Raw genomic sequence first — 10,474 nt, 5'->3', positions numbered from 1 at the left:
ATGTGCATATTGCAATTATTACTGCAACATTTTTGAAACCTAACATAAAATAAAAATATGATCCCAATTACGTGGTTCATAGATATGATAGAATTCAGGGTTCCGGCGGTGGAGTTGCAATTGTTATTCATCGCCGAATCAAACATCGTGCTTTTCCCCATCTTGAGACGAAAGTTATTGAAACTTTGGGAATTGAAGTTCAAACTGAACTTGGGATTTTATTTATTGCCGCAGCATATTCACCATTTCAATGCACACGCGAGCACAAAAATTATTTTAAAGGTGATTTACAAAAACTCACCAGAAATCGTTCGAAATTTTTTATGATCGGCTATTTTAACGCTAAACATCGTTCATGGAATAATTCTCAAAGTAATTCCAATGGAAAAATTTTATTCAATGATTGTTCTTCAGGATACTATTCTATTTTGTCTCCGAATAGTCCTACATGCTTTTCTTCTGTAAGAAACCCTTCAGCAATTGATTTGGTGCTTACAGATCAAAGTCATGTATGTACTGATTTGATCACACATGCTGACTTTGATTCTGACCATCTTCCAATAACTTTTTCTTTATTACATGAATCAATTTTAAACCATTTGAGCTCTGTTTTTAATTATAACAAGTCTGATTGGGAAAGATACAAAACTCATATTGTGAGAAATTTCAATAATGAGCTTGATTTGCAAAACGAAGTGAATATTGATTCCGCTTTGGAAGCATTAAAACGTGCAATTGTTGATGCCAGGAATTATTCTGTTCCAAAGGCTCAAATGAACTTTGATTCACCAATAATTGACAAAAATCTTCAACTTCTTATTCGTTTGAAAAATGTCCGCAGACGTCAATATCAACGTTCTCGTGACCCTGTTTTTAAAACTATTTATAAAGATTTACAGAAAGAGATTAAACATAGATTTACTCTTCTGAGAAATCAAAACTTCGAGACTAAAGTTGAATAATTGAAACCATATTCAAAACCTTTTTGGAAGCTGTCGAAGATTATTAAGAAACCTTCAAAGCCTATTCCAGTTTTAAAAGATGGTGAACGTTTTCTTGTATCCAATGAACAAAAGGCTCAAAGACTTGCTCAGCAGTTTGAGAGTGCTCATAACTCAAATTTGAATTTTGTGCGTCCAATTGAAAATGAAGTCACACGTCAATTTGATTTAATTTCTTCCCAGATTTTTTTACCTGCAGAAATAATTGAAACTATCTTGAATGAGATTAAATCAATTATTAAAAATTTCAAAAATATGAAAGCACCTGGTGACGATGGAATCTTTAATATACTAATCAAACATCTCCCTGAGAGCACAATGGAATTTTTAGTGAAAATTTTCAATTGCTGCTTCAAAATTGCATATTTTCCCAAATTATGGAAAAATACAAAAATTACTCCAATTTTAAAACCGGATAAAAACCCAGCTGAAGTTTCAAGTTATCGACCAATCAGTTTGCTTTCTTCAATAAGTAAACTGTTTGAGAGAATTATTCTTAACAGAATGATGTCACACATCAACGAAAATTCAATTTTTGCAAATGAACAGTTTGGATTTCGCCATGGGCATTCCACAACTCATCAATTGCTCAGAGTTACTAATATGATACGAGCTAACAAATCTGAAGGTTATTCTACTGGAGCTGCTCTTTTAGACATAAAAAATGCATTCGACAGTGTTTGGCATAAAGGTTTGATTGCGAAATTGCAAACTTTTAATTTTCCAATTTTCCTAATCAAAATTTAAAAAAATTATCTTACTGATCGAACTCTACAGGTTGTCTATTAGATATTTTTTCTTCCTACTTGCAAAAATGGAAAATCTCTCCCAATGCTTCTAAAACTCAAATGATAATTTTTCCGCATAAGCCTAGGGCTTCTTTCCTCAAGCCAAACAATAATCACGTTATCAAGATGAATGGGGTTATTTTAAGTTGGTCCGATAAGGTTAAGTACTTGGGACTAATTCATGATAAAAAACTTATTTTCAAAGAGCACATTGAGAGTATACAAGCCAAGTGCATCAAATATACGAGATGTTTATATCCTCTCATTAACAGGAATTCTAAACTTTGTTTAAAGAACAAACTTTTGATTTACAAACAAATTTTTAGACCAGCAATGCTTTATGCTGTACCGATCTGGTCAAGTTGCTGTTCAACAAGGAAGAAAACGCTCCAAAGGATTCAGAATAAAATTCTGAAAATGATTTTGAAGCGTCCTCCTTGGTTTGGTACACTCGAATTACATAGACTTACTGGTGTTGAACCATTAGAAGCTATGTCAAATAAAATTATTAACAATTTTCGACAAAAATCGTTGCAATCCTCAATTGCAACGATAAGCTCTCTTTATAGCCAATAAGTTAGCAATTAAGTTAGTTGTAAGTTCACTTCCCCTTTTCTGACAAGTAGGTTTAAATCCCTACGAATGATAAGTCCTAATTGCGAAAGCAAACAAATCCTAACAATTAAAATTACAAATTTCTAACAGTCCAACCATTTGTGATTGGACACACATACTCATTATTTACTAATATTTATCATAAATACTTAAGCTACTAGCAAATCCCCACTTAAAAAAAAACAAAAAAAGTCTATCTGGAGAATTCCCCAGGGCCCATAGGGCAAGACACGATTGGTTAACGGAATTGGTGGATTACTCCTAGACATTCGGAAGCATGTTTCATAACCTTCAACAAAAGCTTCTATTTGTTTAGCCATGCCTGGCCACCAGAAATAATTTCTCAGAATCTTCTTCATTGAAATCGCACCCATATGTCCTTGATGAGCTGAGCTGAGCGCCTTATCGCGAAGAACACAGGGTAGAATCACTCGATCATTCAAAAAGACAAGAGCCCCAAGAATTCTTAGGTTTTTCGCTTCTGATTCATACCGCTTTAACGATTTGTCCCAATGGTTATTCTTAATAGCATCACGTACAAGATTCTGTTCGGCATCTTTTTCAGCTTCGACTTCAATTTCTTCCCAAGTAAGTTCCATTTTACCAGAGTCGAGAAAATACAAAATATGTTTTTCATTGGATTCGTCGAATAATTCTGCCTCTTGTGTTTCTGATAATATTCGGGATAATGCATCGGCTATGTTTAACCCGCCTGGTACGCGAGCCACTTTGAAGTTATACGGCTGCAATCTCAAAGCCCATGCTTCAGCTCGCGAAACTACTCTTTTCCCGATCCGATGAGCACCGCCGAAAATGAATTCATTAGATTTTGCATCCGTTCGTATTGTTAATTATATGTTCAAAAGATATACTGAAAACCGTTCAACACCCCATGTCATTGCAAGAGCTTCCTTTTGTGTATGGGGATATCTTTTTTCGGACATCGTCAACGCCTTCGACGCACAAGGAATAACACGAGGCTTGGAGTCAGCATTATACTGCACTAGCACGGCCCCTATCCCGTACGGTGAAGCATCCTTGCATCCAACTCAGTTTCGTCGTCACGACCGAAATATCCCAGAGTTTTGATTTGTTTCCAAGCATTGGATCTCAAGTAGTTGAACTCATCTTCAAGGTCTTGATTCCAATAAAAATCGTGCGCTATAGGAAGTGCTCACAGGTGACGGGTTTTGTCTGCTCTTTGAGGAATGAATCTGTCAATGAATGTGACAAGCCCTAGAAAGCTTTTTACTTCTGACAAAGATTCAGGCTTACGCGCATTCCTAATTGCACTAATTCGTTTTCGATTTGCTAGGCTTCGTTCGATACTTTGAAACCAAGGAATTGAACTATTCCTTTACCGAAAGCACATTTCTCGTAATTAATTCGCACATCATGGTCTTTGAGCTTTTCTAGAAATTTCCGGAGGTTTTTGTCATGTTCTTCTTTTCCTTGACCGTATACCAAGATATCATCCAAGTAGTTTACAGTCCCGTCACAATCTGACAAAACAACAGTTTGCATAACTTCCTGGAAAATATCTGGGGCGTTTGGGAGACCAAATGGAAGTCGACAGCATCTATAAAGGGCTTCACCCGTGAAGAAATTTGTGAGGTGCCTTGAACTTTCATCGAGTTCTATATGGAAGAAAGCATTTTTGAGGTCGATTGTGGAAAAATATTTTGCTCCATGCAATTTCAACAGTATTGACTCCAACGTTGGCATACTAACAGGCGTTCGATGAATGCACTTATTGGGGCCACGCAGATCAACGACGAGACGGATATCCGAATTCCCTTTCGGGACTACCAACAATGAAGAACAGAAGCTTTTGTCCATTTCATGCGTTACCTTTTCAATTATACCGGTTTCCTGTAATTTCTTTAACTTATTTTCAGTCATTTCCTTAAACGCTGGCGGAATGTGAGTATATACATTTCTTGAGGCGGGCATGGTTCTGTCGTAACTCAACTTAACAGGGGGAACACTGAACTTCGGAAATTCTCCAGAAAGGGTTGCACAGTGTTTTATTTTGCTGATTTCGTGCGAAAAATTAACAGCAACTTCAAATTTGATTTCACTTACTTTATTACTTTATTCGGAAAAGTTTTTATGTTTTTTATTGTGCTTCTTTTAAAATGTACGATTTAGTGATTAATTCACCTAGAAGTGATATGGAAAATTTATTTTTTCAGGACAGTGAGATAGACAGCTAGTGTCTTCAGAAAAGTTGTGGCAAATGGTTTCACTAGCAACTTTGTCGAAGGTGTTGGATTTCTATCTCTTATGTTAAAAAAGATATAAAAAGTTTTATATGCAAAGTTAATCCAAATCATAATTTTAAATATAACTTTTTTCCTGGATTTTCTACATATTTTATACCTTCTGCAAAATTATTAACCAAACAAGAGGCAAAAAATAAATAGTGGAAACGGTAAACATTCACTCAAGTTCTTAATCCATTCGGTGATTTATTTTTAATTAACAGATATCAAGAATACCGCACTCGAAAAATATCTAGAAAGAGTGCGAATGAGGATCTCATGCACTGGTTGCTGGTTTCTTCGGATCCAATGGTGACGGAAACTCGAGGTTGGCCAAATCTTAATACGAAAGAGTTGTCAGAAGATGCTGAAACTCTTCTCGTTTAATTCGAACAAGACAGTGGAGAAGAAAACGAAGAATAAACTGAAAAAATACGATTTTTGATTCACTTTAGATGATGTCATGCATTGAACTTTGACCAAAAATTCATATTTTTTGTTATAACTCTTTCCCATGATTTTCTATATTTTTATGACTTTCTAGAAAATTACGCGATTTTATTGGATTTATATTTTTGCTGAATATTGTAAAACGCTATATTTAGAAATAAAAAAGTTATTTGATAAAGTCAGAATTTTCATGCAAAAGATTTTTTTCATTGAAACAATCGAAAAGACTCCATTAGACAAATGACTTTATATTCATTTGGAAGTAGAATAAACATGCTTTCAGAAAATCATAAAGTTATCTGCGTATTTTTGCGTACGGCTGAGTAATTTGAAGTTAAACTAACCCTTGAAAAACCGTTAAAGGTTGAGTAACTTTTTCATTTTGAACCATAGCTAGATCAAATGTTCAGCAAAAAGGTGTATTTCTGTTTGGGTAATAATTTTGCAGAAGGTATAAAATATGTAGAAAATCCAGGAAAAAAGTTATATTTAAAATTATGATTTGGGTGAACTTTGCATATAAAACTTTTTATATCTTTTTTAACATAAGAGATAGAAATCCGACACTTTCGACAAAGTTGCTAGCGAAACCATTTGCCACAACTTTTCTGAAGACACTAGCTGTCTATCTCACTGTCCTGAAAAAATTAATTTTCCATATCACTTCTAGGTGAATTAATCTTTAAATCGTACATTTTAAAAGAAGCACAATAAAAAACATAAAAACTTTTCCGAATAAAGTATATCACTAAAATCAAATTTGAAGACGCTATTAATTTTTCGCACGAAATCAGCATTATAAAACACTGTGGGTTGCTGCTATTCCGTGTATCGAAAACTCGCATCGCCACTCAGAATCCGGAGTGTCTTTAACTGATACGTCTAAGCCAACGGTCAGTAAACTATATCGGATGGCAGTGTTATATCCTAGTAGTGCTTTCGATTCGCGAACCACGTAGATTTTTTCGATAGTTGTGGGTCTTTCGTGTGAGACAAACAACTCGGCAGAGAAGGTGGCTACCACCTCAATAGTTTCTTGCGATGCATAACCTCGTAGCGTTCTATCTGATCCATATGTTAACTCATATAAATTTCTTTTGGCGGTTTCATGCTGGAGAAGAGCATCGAAAGATTCGGCTGAAATTGTATTGACTTGTGCCCCAGAGTCAATGTAAAAAAGAACTTTTATTTCTGAGACATATGCATTGACGTATGCTGCCTTATCATTCGATTCAACCCTATTAAAATCTGCAACTTTCCGCTCATTGTTTGTGAGTCCGTATACCTGCAAAGATCACATTAAAACAGAATTTATTTCCTGTTGCTTCAACGATTTTATTTGCTTAGAATTTTAAATAATCAGGAATCGATTCAAAGAATAAAGAAATTTTAGACATTATCATCTTCGGTTACCTCTGTTAACTCGAACTTTCTATCATTTTCTTGGACAGTAGCAATTTTGGTTGGTGGCTCAGTTATATTTGCAGTACTCTGTCGTTTGCTTGGTTCTTGTTTTATTTGTGTGGAACAAGCTCGAGCAATGTGCCCACGACGATTGCAATTGCGACAAATTTTGTTGGCATAGAAACACTCCTCCGCTGAGTGGTAAACACTCAAACATCTCCAACAGGATCAAACACGACTCGAATTTCTTATTGGACCGTTACCAAATGAACCTCTACCCCGATTGTTGCTGTATCCTCTTGCAGGCTCTCGTCGAAAATATGGCTGACGTGAAATCGCTGCAACCGTGGCAGACTGCTGCTGATGTAATCTACGATAATCGTTTTCGTTCTCCAATTCAACTTCGCGTATGCGTACGCGATCCATCAGCTCGTTCAAGGAGCCTCCATCGATTAAAACGCGATAAGCTAGCGTTCTTACACGACCATCCTTTGATCCTCTAGTCAACGTTCGCGAAATTGCCTCGAATTCCTCGTCCTGCATGTAGTCACATAATTTGGATGCGGCAGCAACCCTTTGAACATATTCAACGTTCGGCTCTCCGCTGCTCTGTACCATGTTCGCTAATTTACTACGTTGAGATAGCACGTACGCCCTTGAACTGAAATGAGCATCCAACCGTGCTATTGCGTTTGAGTATGGCTATCTTCCTTCATCCGGCATTCTGGGCTGTGTACTAGTACCATTAAGTATCTCGAGTAACATAGGGCCTGCGGCGTAGTAAATCGATCCTGGTTGACTCGTCAGTCGCTTGAATTAAGTTCAGAGATGCAATCAAAACATTTTTCCAGTGATCATAAGATCGTTTCCAGTGATCATAAGATCGTTTCCTTATCACCAGTAACTGGAACACATTCAGGAATATTGAGACTGCTCAACGACATATTACTCATTGTGGCGAGTAAAGTCTCATTCGCGGTACTGTGTTCATTACGCATGGTTCTCGATCTAGCGTCATAGAATTTGTTTTCATTCTGTCTTATTCCAGCCACAATGCGGCTAAGTTCTTCGTTTTCGAAACGAGTTCTCTCTAACTCGGCTTTTACTTCGGACAGCTCGTCTATTACCTTTTCAGTAGTTTTTCGTTTGGTTACTCTGCCGAAAGAAGAAAGAAAAAAATGCTTCTTACATTTCTATTCTCATTTACTGGCAAATAATCATATCCTTTTTAAAATTATTACACTACACCATTGTCTTTTCGATCAGTGTTTAAAACAACTAATTCTGCCGTATTTTAATTGGTGTACTACATACTATCGACCATCGCTTCTCCATTCGAGGTCTACTAACGCTTAACTACCCGCCTTCCAATCGAGTAGTATAATTTGTTTATTTATTTATTTATTCATTTATATAACAAATAAAACAATAAAAACACCGCCTCTTCTATCGGAGTTCATAGAAATTTAACCACCGCCTTTTCAATCGGAACTATTGAATAATTAACCACCGCCTTTTTTCAATCGGGGTTATTGAAAATTAACCACCGCCTTTTCTATCGGGGTTCATAGAAATTTAACCAGCGCCTTTTCAATCGGAGTTATTGAATAAATAACCACCGCCTTTTCAATCGGGGTTATTGAAAATTAACCACCGCCTTTTCAATCGGGGTTATTGAAAACTAACCACCGCCTTTTCTATCGGGTTTTTTTCATGAAATTAACTGCCGTCTTTTTCTATCAAGATCTGTATACAACCCGTATCGTTCACTACGCTATCTCTTCCATTTTGTCTCACCTTAAATGCATGTCAGAACCGCTACCAGCTGCGCCATTGTCGTAAACCGAGGTCGGTAACAGCCTCACGTATTTGCCGGCTTCCTTCGGTTCGGCTGATCATGTTTCTCCGCCCGCCGCATGAATCGGTCAATTGCGCTGCGCAATTCGACGCGCTGCCGCTGTTCGGCTTCCAAGCTCGACGTCGGTTGTTGCTGCTGTTCGGCTCCCAGGCTCAACGCCGCTTGCTGCTGTTTGGCTTCCATCCTACGAGTGTCGTCTATAGCGTCAGACTAGCGCTCGCTAGTGGAATCCCTGGTTCTTGTATAGCAAACGCTAGAATGCTTCAACTAATCACAGCCCACGCAGCAAAGGGGAACGGTTGAAAAGGGGAAGCAATTCAAACAGTTGAAAAGGAGAAAACAACTCAAACGGTACATTAAGGAAACTCTTTGTTTGGAACGTGAATGATTCGGAAATAATTATGTTTTCTAACGGAGGGGAAAAGCGCAAAATAAAACAGTTCAGACATTCTTTCGGGTAACAACGATGTGTTCGAACTAAGAATATGGGAGGATTGTCACGGAATAATATTGCAACACGACTCCCTTTTTTTTAATTTTTATTATTGTACCACTTTCTTTTCCTACAGTAAGGAGACAGAAGTTACAATATTATGGATAAGAAAGAGCATTTAACGCCATCTAATTTAAACATTTACAATTTTTGATTAGTTGTAAAATTGGTTCAATTACATTATACGAAAATGGTTATTTTTGCTTAGAAAGATCAGGAAAAAACTTAATAATAATTGTAATTTAATTGGTTAATAGAGCTAACAATTCAGTTTTGGCACCAAATGATTCGTACTTTGGCGCCCAGATTTTTCAATAGCGCGACGAAGAAATTAGAGTCGGTCATGCTACGTTATCACATCTGGTTAACGGAATCGATAGTGATCGATAGTGACCTAGGAAAAAGAGAAAGAAGGCCACATGAGCCTTTACAGTCGTCTTTGCAGACGGATTATTTTACAGTGCTATTAATTTTTATAATACAATATCAGCAATATAGAATCTTAATTATTTAGGAAGAGCTTGGAAATAATTTTCAATTATTTAAAAAAAAGCTTCGGGATTATTTTCTTTTATCAGGAAGAGTAATATTTATTGTAAAATGGAGTACACGTTCTCAGAAAGAGATGCCGTGCAGTGCATCCCAGAATATGACGGATCGGTAGACGAACTGGAAGCGTTCATTTACCATATTGAGCATTTTGCCCTAGAAATACCAGAAGGAGTACCACACACTTCTCTGATTTATATAATTTTATTGAAATTAAATAGCAGAGCTGCTGCCGCAATACATCGAATCAACGCAAACGCTTGGCCGAGGATTAAGCAGAATTTATTAAAGGAATTTGAAGAAAATATATCTATAGGAGCGGTAATTTTTCAGGTAGAAACGTTGAGGCAGGGAGTGTATGAAACCTTTGGAATTAAAAGACAAATCGACTCCTACGAAAACAAATGTGGGAAATCTCGTATGATAGTGAGTCTTGTAATAGATTAATCCCGGCTGCAAGCCCGAGAAGAACGCGAAACTTACAAAACGATACTGAAACCGCGTTGCCTTCTATGATGTTTGGGCCGGAAGTATCCTGTACACCGTGAATCGGTAACAGAAGGGGAAACAGTCCCAAATACTAAACCAAAACGGAACTCAACGGAAAATGCGAGACCGCCCTTCTGACCTAAACAACCTCCACCAATACCCTAAGTAAAGGTTACAAATCCGCTTAAGCGCCAACACGCCTTACAGCGTGATGCGAAATCGCGTGTTATGAGGCCTGCCCGGCTGACTCACTCAGGGCGGGTCTATCGATCGCGGGACCAATCTAAAAAAGACTCGAACGATAAATCTGACGTTACCAAAAGAGGACTCAAATTCTACTAACTTGTTATCTAACACGACACGTGTAATTTAAAAACGAAACATCGACTTGTATTGATCATCTTCTTATTCGGTTGTTTGATGTTTAGTTAGGTCAGTAGAGTGTAGGATACATATGGTGTGAAATAATTCTAATAGTTCTTTTTTGACCTTCACTCGCAACATAAGTTGCTTGTTTCGACGGAATCAACGACAGGAGACGCTGGCGCATATTGTTTAAGGTG

Source organism: Wyeomyia smithii, chromosome 2, assembly GCF_029784165.1.
Source record: "Wyeomyia smithii strain HCP4-BCI-WySm-NY-G18 chromosome 2, ASM2978416v1, whole genome shotgun sequence".
Lineage (NCBI taxonomy): Eukaryota > Metazoa > Arthropoda > Insecta > Diptera > Culicidae > Wyeomyia > Wyeomyia smithii.
This window is presented reverse-complemented; position numbering follows the sequence as displayed.